Raw genomic sequence first — 14,060 nt, forward strand, 5'->3', positions numbered from 1 at the left:
GGTTCCTTGTTTGTGTGTGTTTGTGTGTGTGTGTCTCTGTGAGCCTCCCAGCTCATCTTTTCCCCCCCTCCATGTTACATTGTTAAATTATTCAACAGCTTGTTTGGGTCAGACATAATTTATAACCTTCCCTGCTCTCTCTGTCTCTCTCCATCTCCCTTTCCCTTTCTCTCTCTCTCCCTCGCTTTTTCTCTCTCTCTCTTTCTCTCATTGGCCATGCTGATCTTAGCCTTGCTCTCCAAATTATTCCAATGTATTACTTAGGTGAGATCAATCATAGTAACAATAACGATGATTTATGCAGCCATTGAAATTCAGATGGTTTTAAAGGCGTCAAGCTGTGATAATTGTGCAAAATGTTATGAATGTTTCACAACTTCATATTTTGCAATGTAGTGGCTCACAAATCATAAATTAAGCATCCCTACAAACCACTAAATTGGGTTGTGCCAGTCTAACTGATCACACTTGGGTAAGACTAGATTACTGTGCGAAACCTGCGTTGCTTTATCGAAACACAGAAAAAAACTCAATACTCTCTCACCAGTACGTTCGACTAATCTGTGCATTAATACGCATGATTGTCTTATTGATTCAGATCGCTGGTGTATTTTCACTGTTGGCAGACTATAAGTCATTACACAGCCTGTCAAATCCACCATCAACCCCCCCCCCCCCCACCCCCCCCCCCCCCCCCCCCGTCACACCCACACCTGTTCATTTCCTTTCTCTCTCTTCATCCTATTTGCAACCTCTTGTTTTCCTTTGCTACGACAGTCATTGCGTTTGCGGGAGCGCGTGGCTTGACAAGCCCGTGACGCCTGTCTGTCAGTGGGAGCTGAATGATGAGTCCCTGTTCGCCAGGTGTCGTCAACTCAATAACTCCAGCTGTCAGCGACATCAAATTCACCTGTTGTCATAGCAACACAAAGGGGAGCAAATTACGCTCCGGTAAACTTTTTTTGTATTTGATTTTTTTTTCAACCACGCTACCTGCCTCAGATGCGAATGTGCACACAAACACACGCACGCACACACACACACACACACACACACACACACACACACACACACACACACACACACACACACACACACAGACACAGACACACACACAAACAGCTCTAAATTAACAGGTCTTTTTTCCTCCAAATGGCTGTCTGTCTACTCAGAGATGCCTTGCACATCTGACCTTTAAACCTGTATGTATCTGAGGTGCACACACACAAACACACAGACATGCACACACAAACCTACACACATGCACACACACATGCACACAGACATGGACACACAGACTTGTACACACAGACATACAGGCACAAAGTGTGCCCTCGTGACTTTCACTTGCAGACCCCACCATTCAGTAGCCAACACACACACACACACACAAACACACACAAACACACACACACACACACACACACACACACACACACACACACACACACACACACACACACACACACACACACAAACACACACACACACACACACACACACGCACACACACACACACAGGCAGAGTCTCAATAATTCAGTATTTGTATGTTATTGTTCCTTTTCCCTCCTTAGCAGACCTAGCTTCTGTCTCATGTCACTCTCCCAGAGGAAAGCACTTTGCGCTTTAGCTGCAGTGTGTGTGTTTGTGTTTGTGTGTGTGTGTGTGAGTGTGTGTGTGTGTGTGTGTGTGTGTGTGTGTGTGTGTGTGTGTGTGTGTGTGTGTGTGTGTGTGTGTGTGTGTGTGTGTGGGGGGGAGTTTATTAGAGACAGAGAGAGATGAATGTGGGGTAAAAATGTGTGCTGTGTGCATGAGATTGTGCATGTGTGTGTTTGTGTTTGAGTCTTCACCGCCCCACTGTGAGCATACACTCCATGGCAGTCTTTGAACAAGGCCACAGGTGTATTCCAATGCACCGGAAAACTAGCTTGAACACACACACACACACACACACACACACACACACACACACACACACACACACACACACACACACACACACACACACACACACACACACACACACACACACACACACACACACAGAGAGTCTATTAGACAATCATGTTGTGTCTGTTTGGCACCCCATGTGTCCAGTGGACAACAACAACAGATTGTGCTAATCTCTCCACGGCTGCCCACACAGAGCACCTATCAGGTATACAGGCGTCCTCCTTCGTTGCGTTCAGTGGGGCTAGAAACCTATTGTTTGCTCTGCGTGGGCCTAGAATGGATATCATAGCTACTCTCTCTGCACGAGCATGAACCAATGCAAACTCACTGCTGAGCAAAACAGATTGCACACCAGGTGCCACTACTCTTATATTCGGCCACCACAGCTGGCCCCAGTCTTTCTCTCGAAAAAGGATCTTGAGTACTTGAATTGCAAGCCATTGTCAAGATGACTGACACTGACACTGACATTTTGTCAACCGAGAATGAACAAGGTCCGAGTGCACTTTTGAGAGAAACGCCACTGAAAAAACTGAATCACATAACCACCGTTCTCTTAGGTACATTTATTTTAATATTATCTTTTATTTTGTTTTACTATTACTTTTTTGATAAAACTTTTGTTTCCTCAAGGCTTGTTTTTTGGGACATCCTGTGGTTCGCTGTGTGTGTCTTTACAAGTATGGTGAACTAGAAAATCATAATTTTAACGTCAACGCCGCAGCTTACAAAAAATACAATTAGACTGATTATAATACACAGATTATTTATTGAAATTACGCTATCTCAAATGGCAGAGAAGGTCAGAGTAGGGTCTGACTCCCTGCGAACTGATCACAGGTTCAAATTAAATGTCTTCCCTTGTTGTAGAAAGAGTCACTTGAAATAAAAAAAATTACAGCCAAATCACTGAATGTAATAAAAGTGGCAGCATGTTAAATAAAATCTTTGATTCAGTGATTGATCTTTTTGAACATGGTCATCTCCAGACATAAAACAAGTGATTTGTGCTCCTCCCCAGCCCCTGGTTATTGAATTAAATAATCAACCAGAGGATCATTTGTTTTCCTTTTTTTCAGATGGCACGACAATAGAGACCTATCAAAATGCAGACTTTCTTTTTTTCAGACGTATTGGCCATTGCCTCCGCTCCAGTATTGCCTCATTAGCCATAAATGATGTAAAGATCAAAAGTGAAACGAGTTCAAAGCAGTCAAGGGAGGACCCAAATGCTCTGATTTCATTATTATTATATATTTTTTTTTTTACAAGAGACAAAAGTAGTGAGACAGTGAAAGAGAGAGAGAGAGAGAATGAGATGAGTGAGATGGGTCTTCCTGATCTAAAACTGCCACTTTTATTACATTCAGTGATTTGGCTGTAATTTTTTTTATTTCAAGTGACTCTTTCTACAACAAGGGAAGACTCTACTCTGGCCTTCTCTGCCATTTGAGATAGTGGAGCATAAAATGGCCACCGACTACTATGGTTCTCTCGCGCTCTCTCTTTTTCTGTCTCCTTCTCTCTCTTTCTCCCTGCATGTCGCACTGCTGCCTCATCTCCATAGCGATTCGTGTCGCACCTGTCACAGGCATGTTGACAAAGCAGGAGTCTTGGATGAGAGGAGGTTAAATGTCTGGCCTTAGGTGCTTCTGTGCTGTGTTTGAGGAGGTGGAGATTATAAGACCTCTGCTCTCTCTCTCTCTCTCTCTCTCTCTCTCCCTCTCTTCCCCTTCTCCTTCTCCTGTGTGAGACTCACACACACTATAATTGATCGCCCCGAGAGCACCTTTCACTGCATTAGCATGGAGCTTTCATAAAGAGACAGAATATTAGTGTTTTGGTTATGAAATTCAAATGAGTCAGTTTGCAATATAGATGGGAAATATTGATAAAGTCTGATAATTGACCATGGGCCTCCTGATATCTAAGGAATAACTTTAAGATTCATATTGGAGTTTTAAATTATACATCCATCTTCTACATGAAGGATAAGGAGTGAATGAGATAGCTGACTGTTAGGCCTATCACCCTTTGAACACTTTTAAAGCCTAGTATTCAAACAGTGTGGTACAGGCGAAGCTGTTCCAATATTTAAGCGTCAGCATTAGTTAAAAACAAAAGGATATTTAAATGCCCTCTATTTTTTCCCCTTTTTTCATCATTTTAAATGAAAATGAGAAAAAGTGTAGCTCTTACTGTCTGTGTACTTTTAAACTTCCATAACTTTCAAACCATTTAATCTGTCTACCACCTGTATGCTGGCATTGTTACTATTGTAGGCATCAAAGCCCTCTCACACCCACTGGCAATGGATGCTCAAAAGAAAGGTGAAAAAAAGGTCAGATGCTTTCAAGTGTGTGTCGAATTAAAATCATTTCTGAAATTTGCAGCCAGGGCCGTTGCTAGGAATTCTGGGCCCCCTGAAAGAATATTGGTGTGCCCCCCCCCCCCCCCCCCCCCCGACTTTTCATCAACAAAGATCAATTTTACACAACTTTTTTTCTAAGACTATGTATTATAATTCTTTATTTATTTTTCTGTTCCTCTTGACAGTGCCTGACGCAATGCACCCAATTATATATATTTTTTCAATTAACCACTCCACCAAGAGTCACTGGGTATTATTATTTCATGTTATTATTATTCACTTTCCCCTTCACTGTCTGTAGTAGCTTTGGTTTCTAATATTTGTTGGGTAGAGGTCCTGGCTCTGTAGACAGCAAGGGCAGTCAGTGACAAGTAGACCGATAAATAAATCTACATTTTGCCATTCATTACAGAATCGAAAGAGCTGAGACTTATGTGTAAGTAATTGCCAATGCACAGCAGTTCACTAATAAGTTAAAATAACCAACAAGTGTCTACCTCACTCACTCACCACCATCAGCATCTTTGGAGTGCTGGGGGCGGGGGTCAGAGGAGGCTACAGCTGATTCTGGAGTAGCAGCACATCAAGGTTTAATGATTTAATTTCATTTAGCTTTTGTACACATTTATGGTTATGTTTTATGGAACAACTGATGAAGAACTAACCGAAATAGTATTGGCATTAACATCCCCCCAAAAAAATCTGAATTGGCTTATTAATGCCATCGACAAACAACTTTACTTTATTATTGTATGAGGATGGCAAGCTGTAAGATTAGCCCCTACTTAACATTAACAAGACTCATGTCATAGGCTACCATAGACAGCGTATTATAACGTTTGGCGAATTAAAATGTTAATGATCTTTCCTGTGGATGATATTTAGTGGATCATTTTGTAATGTCAGCCTTGTCAGGTGGTTATTTTACACTGCTGACCACACGTAGCGTTTAACGTTAGTGTAATTCGGTAGCTGGCTAAGCAGTAGCTCCTAACATTAGTCACTCCAACACCGTGACGTTGGACGAGGAGAGATATGCTAAAATATATATTATATTTAAAAAACGGTGATATTCTGGGCTCCTGATGTGCTCCTCTCCTTTCTTTTTTGCCGTCCCGATTTATGTTTCTGTTTTGGCATTTCTTCTCTATTACAGTAATAACCAGCTGGCCGCTGCTGCACTTCGAGAGCAATAACGTTTCGCGCGAAATCTCAAAAAAGGAGCAAACTAAACCAATATTTGAAGAAGGGGGTTATTGCTCAGAAAATAGAAACTTTGTTTTTATTTTGCTTGATTTTGTGGCTTTGTTTTAACTCTGATGCATTAGTATGAGTATTATTTAGGCCTATGCATAATCATTTAGCCATAGAAAGGGAAGCCTACCTAAAAGGCTACTGGGGTTTTTGTGGGGCCCCCCTTGGGCTGTGGGCCCATAGAATTGTCATCACCTTTCACCCCTAAACGACGGCCCTGTTTGCAGCACATTGTCTACATGTTAAGTGTGTCTTATCATGCTTGCGTAGGAATAGGAACTTGATCTGCCAATCACAGAGATAATTGAAAGATTTTTCACACCATTGTTTTTTTCAAGCCTCACGTTTAATTTTATACTTTTCCTGAATTGTACACAAATGTTGTTGAGTCTGTGTGCTCTGTTAGCCCATAACTGAAGTGTGTTGTTTGTTTCTGGTTAGCCAAAAAGCAATTGGTTGAATATAGCTCCCTCAACCTATCACTAAGTTCAGAGAAGGTCCGTGTAATAATTTAAGCTATATTTAGCATAGCTAGTGTAAAGACTTGTCTTCCGGTGGGGCAAACACATGAGCTATTTGCCTAGGTACACAGTACGGGTAATTGTCAGTCTCAGTGTGTGCCCAGGGTGGGCCTTGTTGTTGGGGTTGACAGATGACTGTGGGCATGCCGAAAGCATGAAAGTGTAGTCACTGCACCGGGGTCCCTCGATGGGAAGCCCACTAATGAGGAGGATTCAGTCCTGCCGAGCTGCCGTAGGTTTGGCACGGCGGGCCCGCGCCCATCTGCACAAATCAGCACAAACGTCCAAGGCCTCTAATCTGCCATGCCAACCCGACACATTACCACCCAGAGACCATCCCATAATAACCACAGAAGAGCCATGAATTATGTGCTATTCTATTCTATTCTGACTATTCTGATAGCACAGGGGGCTGAAATGGATGACAAAAAGAATAGAAGGGAAAGAGAAACAGAGGTAGAACAGAAAGAGATAGATGGAGAGAGGGGGGTGATAGAGTGAGAGTGATAGTTAGGGCTAAAGGGAGATGAATAGGCTTTGAGACAGTCTTCCTCCCCACTCAGTGATTCTCCCTCGTTCAATCACCAGGCTTCTGTAATATTAAACAGGTCGGCATTAAGATAAGTGTGTGAATCTAATTATTTACAGAGGCTGTAGAAGAGCCATTTAAACACGGAGGGTGTGTGTGTGTGTGTGTGTGTGTGTGTGTGTGTGTGTTTGGCCTCTCCTCACATCCTCGTGTTCCTCCCAGATAATTTCAATAGTCACTGCGAGATAATTTACGGTGGGCCACCTTTGAAATATTGATGTCGACTCACTCAATTGAAGTTTGAATAGGATCTTTGCCTGTAATAAATGGCAAAAGGATTATTTGTCCTTCCTTGTTTTAACTCTTGTCTCACTGTTTTCCCTTTCTCTTTTTTTTTAGTTGGTGACAGGGGAGGAGAGTCGGGGGAGTGATGGTGATTTAACGGGGCTGATATGAGCTTTTGCGGCTTTTAATGATGAGGCGGAATACGAATTGAGTAGAACGTCGCGCCCATACTAAAGGCCTAATATCTGACTTCAATAGCATCGGCCTTGGAGGTGAGGCCTTAGCCCAGAGGCAGATTTCAGGCCTTAATTGCCCATGTGTGAGTGATTATGCGTCTGAAGAAGGATGGGCACAGGCCCTCTGGTCAGGGATTTTCATTCAGGCAGCCTGACGGACGCCCTTGGATGCTGAATAAGAGGTTCTTGGCTTTAAACAGCAAAAAAAAGAAGGCTTTTGAACTCCGGTTTGATATGTTGTGTATGTTCCCTGCATTCTCTTTCATCCTTTATGTCCATTAGTATAACGATGCCATCACTTCTGAATACCTAAAGCGCTATATATTTCAACACTGTTAAAATCTGTTAGACATGCTCACCTTTACAGCAAAATATATTCACTGGCCTTGCTTTAACCTTGGGTTCATCATTACTCCTACTGCTATGCAGTTCATATATATCATCAAACAATTCCTTCACAGCCTTAGAGGTCTCAAAGACGAACAAAAAGTGGTGCAGTGCCTTTACAAAATAATATTTTAGCAGGACAGCCGTGACCCCACTGTTATCTGCATTGTGAGGTGTCTGTGTTGCTCTGTTCTCTCAATTACAGCTCAGGAAATGTGTATTCTTTTTCTGAAATGGCTCTCACAGAAAAGGAATCCTTTCTGCCTGTTCTTATTTGCATGTCTAAAAAATATTGCTCCACTTAACATTATTATTGCAAGCAGTGCAATTTAATTAAAGTAATGGTGACAACATTCATCTCCGTTGACATTTTTTTTAGCTTGGTGAGATCTAATTGGTGAGCATTTACTTCGCATTAAACTCGAGTTACACTAACAATTTCTTTTTCGCCCAAGACAGTATGGACACAAAGCAGAAAATTCTTCTCCATTATGCATCTAATTGGTCCAATAAATTTGGGCATGTGTATGAGAAGACGATAGCAACAATTACTGTGAGATGCGATTTCCCTTAGGGGGAAAACACAATTTGTGGGTTAACCTAATATTGGCTTTGGAGCTGTCATTTGGTGCAAAGCCATACTGGAACATGCGGTGGAGGACCAGTCGTGAATGAGTTTCATTTGAATTCAAATCTGGAGTGTTACACACACTCACACACACACACACACACACACACAAACACACACACACACACACACACACACACACACACACACACACACAAGCTTTACACATGGGCACACACTCTTTCTTTATCTCTATCTCTCTCTCAGACACACACACACACACACACACGCACACACACACACACACACACACACACACACACACACACACACACACAAGCTTTACACATGGGCACACACTCTTTCTTTATCTCTATCTCTCTCTCAGACACACACACACACACACACACGCACACACACACACACACACACACACACACACACACACACACACACACACACACACACACACACACACAATACACCTCATCCACCAATCCATTCAATTTCAAACACACACAAACACACACACACACACACAAACAAGATGCAGTCAAGCATGTATGCCACCGTACGGGTTGGACCAATAAATAATTTTCATTAAAGCTTATTCATTACTGGGGATATTGCAGGAAAATGTTCTCCACACACAACGGCAGAAGACTGGACACAGCCCAAAGTAATTATGAGATTGTCTGGCCAGGCAGGCCCCTGAAGATGCACTACTGATCATCAACAATGCATAGAACATAAAACAAAAAGAAAAGGCAATAAAAATTGATCACTGCCTCTATTCACACTTCTATGTCATGAATCATGCCCTAGTGTTTGGACCAAAGTGAAATTGATTGCCTGCTTTGGACTGGTTGGGGTGGGGGGGGGGGGGGGGGGTGGGGGGGGCGCTGGCTTTGATCACGACTAACTAACACTTACATATAATAATGCAACAGTGATATATCTTAATGATAATCCGTATCGTTGAGTCAAATTGCTAAAACACTTACTCTTCGTCACACTCGGCCAAATGCATAATGGCCGTGGCAGAATCGTGCCCGAGTTGATTGGGCATTCTGTCTGGCGCGCTCTCTCCATCTGCACACTGCGCCTGTTTGTTTTCACAACTCATGCTCTCCCAGGAGTGACATGCGCTTTGCTGAGAGATAATTGGGAATTCTGGGAGAATTGCTCCAAAGCACTAACCAAAGCGTCTGGCTAAGGGATGGGTCGAGGGCAGCATGATGAATGGGGAGGGCCTTGTTTTCTTTTCTGGCGATACAACAAACAATGCGACACGGGCACACTTCAACGGACCGCAGAGTAACAAACAGGTCTGGTTGTTTGCAAATCCTCTTGCACTCTTGCCATGGAAGTAATGTGACAGCATGCCCACTGGCCACAGTAGGAAGGGATACAGTGTTAACAACACTTCTCAACACCCCTTACTTAAAAAAGCACAGAGGAACTGAGGTCATCACTCAGCAGTGAAGAGCAAACTAATCAATAGGAAAAAAACAACACAAAAATACAATATCCATGGATATTCTATAGGAACATTTGGAACTCCACAGACTAATTTGTTCATCGTGTGACTTAATCAGGAACTTACAGTGCAGCGTAAGCCGCTACATAAAGAGTTGGACCTCTCCTCCAATCACTTTCTGTGTCACTGATGTGAACACTGTAACTGTAAGCTGATATCATCTGAACGATGCCCCTGTCCAGGCCAACAAAACCCAAAGTCTCTTTTGTTCTTTCTTTTGCTCTCTACTGCTCTTACATCACTCTACATGCCAGCTCTGTCTGTGTAATGGAGTGATGACTCCAGCACTAAGCTCTTCACTAACGCCAGCGAAACAGAAGCTTAAGATTTAGGAGCTAGGCTTGAGAAACGTAACCCGGCTAGCTCACAAGCAGTGGGAGCAATGAGCAAGTCAGCAGTGAGTTGCTAACTCTAAAAGAGAACAAAGGAGCAACTGTTTTCCTCCAATCGGAGCACAGCACAGCACCGACTGCATCCAACAACTCTTCCCAGCCTGGTTCATCAATGATCAATGGAATCGCCAGCTATCAAAGCAGCACATCAAAGAAACCCTTCCCTCCCACGGGCTGGTAACTAAGCATGCATAGGTAACATAGTATAATCGTGACATGGCTAAGCATTTAGTTGTAACATCTTTTCATGGTTAAGCATTGAGTAGTTGTTTTGCCATACCATATGCAGGTTCGTGTTAGTTAAGCTTCACCGAGATGCAGGGTCTTGCATGAAAACAAACAATCCTCCTTGTCATTAGATAAAAATATTAGTGCTGTCAAACGATTAAAATATTTAATCGCGATTAATCGCATTTTTGTCATAGTTCACTCAAAATTAATCGCAATTAAATTAATCAAAATTAATCGCGATCACAAATTTTATCTATTCTAAATGCCCCTTCAATTATTTTTTTTTCCATCCTTTTTATTTTAAGGCTGTTATCAACATGGAAAAGTGGATTGGCTTGCTTTAAGCAATGTTTTATTTTATTGAAAAACAACATTGCCAAACAGGGCGGTACAAAATAAAATTATAAAGTGCACATTTAAGATAAACATGGACTCAGCCTATTGTGCAGTTAAACCATGGCTTAATATTTTTTGCTGCCAGCTGCCTGTTGACATTTTCAGACAACAGTGAAGCTCGCTTCTTTTGCACAACACAACTTTTAAAGGTAAACTTTCTATTCAGAAGCTTTTTATCATCCATTTCGCTGTATCGCGCTCATAATTCACTCAAACGTGACGTTAGCCTACTACAAAGTTTGGGAGGGCAAAATAACGTTGATCTAAAAAAAAAAAAAAAAAAAAAAAAATTTTTTTGTTTTTTTTCTTTTTTACATCGCGTTAATCGCGCGATAAAAAAATTCACGGCGTTAAAATGGGTTCGCGTTAACGCCGTTAATAACGCGCTAAACTGACAGCACTAAAAAATATACAAGATTTATAAATTCTGCTGGCTTAATGCACTGTTTTCGAGCAGTTTGCTGTTTTCGAGCAGTTTCCTGCCTTCATGCTTTTTCATTTTGCAAAAGCTTCTTGTATACAAAGCCTTCAAGTCTTGCTTTACTGAATGAGCTGGCCAGCTATCAGCAGATGCAAACAATGACAAGCCTTGTAACAGGTGCACACTCTTTCTCTCTCTGCTGTGCTCACACTAAATGTGCGTATTGCGAAGTAGATGCTGCTGCTTCAATCAAACACCTAGGACCCAAAACATTCTTGCAATTTTGATGAATGATATATTTTTTTTCGAGGGCTTTAATGAATGATCAGAATGACTAAATAGATCCAGGGCTATTTATTCTTTTTCTTCTTATTCTCCTTTTAAAAAAGGTTTAGATCGGGGCTACTCATAAAACATTCAGAGCTGTGGCTCAAGTTTTTTTTCGCTCAAGGATACAACCTCAAAGTCTCAAACACATTTTTAGCCCAAGTGTGTTAAGGAAATACAATTTTTTTTTTTAACTCTTCGAAGATGACTTTTATAGAAACTGCTCAGTGGGGTCCTCCTTGAGGTGGTGCCCAGTGGTACATGCCATACTTGCCATACCTTCCATACCTGCTATGCCAAACCTGCTCTGCCTTAGCTTAACCATAGCCATACCACACCACTGCTTGGACATGTCTCCACACTTACAGAGGAAACTCAAAGTTCAAAGCCGCTTTACACACTCCTCTGTGCCTGACCTCACCCGTGTGTTCATGACTGTGACATACGTGAGTGTGGAAATTACATATTCTTGCTGGTATGTACCAACATTATCTTGGTAGGCCTTGTGAGGAAAGTTAATACACATTACACAAAAGCATTAATACACAGTTGCACCCACATGCATTTGACATCTGTCCACATTGCCGTACCTAAATTATTTTGGTACCAACAGAACCAGTGTACCTATATTTCCAAGTCAGTTGATTTTCAATCATTTGTAATAATGACGGTGGTGAAACTCCCATGCATCAGGCAAACCAATCGGAAGAAACCCGCAGATCACTGGCCAGAGTGATTACTGTCAACGTGATGTAACCATTCGACATACTTGTAGCACGATAACCCTCAATGGAAATGGACCCTGCATGGTCACACAAACACATCTGCCCATAACACTGGTTGTTCTGCCAGTGGGGATGCATCACCAGACTCTGTGGGTGGTGTCGGGCCTATCTCACCAGCTCTAAATGAGATGGATCTGGATCAGTGGATTAGCAGTAATTGGCTGTGGATAACAGCATTATGCAACTTTTGTGGCACAGAAAATGTCTAAGCATATAAGAATCATGTTCAATTTAAACTAGCAGATGCAACCAGTTTTCAAAATGCCCTGAACAGAAGGCATTATGGCTTAGTAAGAAACACAACTCATTCATAGCATCCATAACATGTCCCCCAGCCTGTTTGTAAATGGTAATGTGCCACGTAAATGCCATGAGATATGTGGTGATACGAGATTTATAATTCAGACAGAAATCCCCTTTTATATCTAGTGATCCTGAGATTAATTAGGCTACAGTAAGATACCATTGTGTGTGGGTGTGTGATGTGATCCTTTTTAAAAACTGGGTTCCTTCTGTCATTGATACTTTTTTGCTACATCAAGGATTATAGCGTTATTAAATGCCTGTCATGTACTTATAAAATGGTTACTACCAGGTATTACCAGTCTGTTTTTGGTTTGCCTGGTATTACAGTACAGAGCTTAAATAAGGAGCCATAATCTTGACATGAATCCTGTAACAGTTCTCAACTAATGACATTACTGCCTCCTAATGAATCTTTGTCGTACTCTCTATCAATCCACTCGTTCAGTTTTGTCCATCTGTCCATCCTGTGGGGCTTGTTACACTTGTCTTAAAGGTTATGGGTTAACCAGAACTACTTGATGGCACCAGGCTTGCAAATGACCTGCCTGCTGAGCCTTCCTATGCAAGATGAAGGGGTGGAGTGAGCTAGATTAGGGGCTGCTAATGCCTCTGATTACCACGGCGAAGCAGCAGCTGCCCCATCTCAATGCCTCTCCTCAGACAGAAAAGGGAAAACATTGCCTCCCCAGTCGGATGGTGCTAAAGACCTGTTAATGACCCGGATCAGAACGCAGGGTATTGGGTGGTTCTGGGGGAAATGGAGAAGGGAAAGGCTGTTCCTGCCGTGCAAATGTCTACCAAAGCCCTCCCTCCCCCTCCCCCGCCCCCACTCCTCCACTCTCCACTTCCCCAACTTAAAACCTCAATAAAAAGAGCCAAAGCCTTTTTCCCGTCTGTATTATTTATCCCGCTGGCCTCCCAGGCCTCTCAGGCCATTATTATTCCTCTTCAGGTCCTCGGGCAAAGCATGGCTCTGACCTTCCCTTGCACTCCTCCGTCTCTCTGTATGCATGCCTCTCTCTCTGCATGGCTCTCTACCTGACCATTCATCTACTTGTCGATCTACCCACTGTGTACCCATGTTTCTCTGCCTACCCAGCTACCGTTTCATCATCCATACACCCACCCATCCATCCAGTAATCCATCTATTTATCTATCCACCAAGTTTTGACGTATCTTTTTTGCCTATCAACCATCTTTTCATACACTTATCTATCCATCCACCCAATCAATTCCTCTCCCTAGTTTCTGCATACTGTATCTCTCTCTGTCTATGCAGCTCACTATGCATCCATCCATAGTTCTCTTCCTGGCAATTCTTCTCTTTGTTTAACTTTGTTTATCTAGCAAATGTGAATACATGAATACAGAGGACAACATTAAATATTAAAACAAAAACAGCCACATCAAAAACATCAATGTTAAGGGCTATTCGAAAAGGTGATGCACCCGCTTAAGTTCTACGGTTGTACTAAAGTGAATAAAAGTAGGTTTTCAGTCTTGATTAAAAGATTTCAACCGAGCGTGCTTCTTTAAAATTCATTTTAAAAATGTAT

Source organism: Sprattus sprattus, assembly GCF_963457725.1.
Source record: "Sprattus sprattus genome assembly, chromosome: 3".
NCBI lineage: Eukaryota > Metazoa > Chordata > Actinopteri > Clupeiformes > Clupeidae > Sprattus > Sprattus sprattus.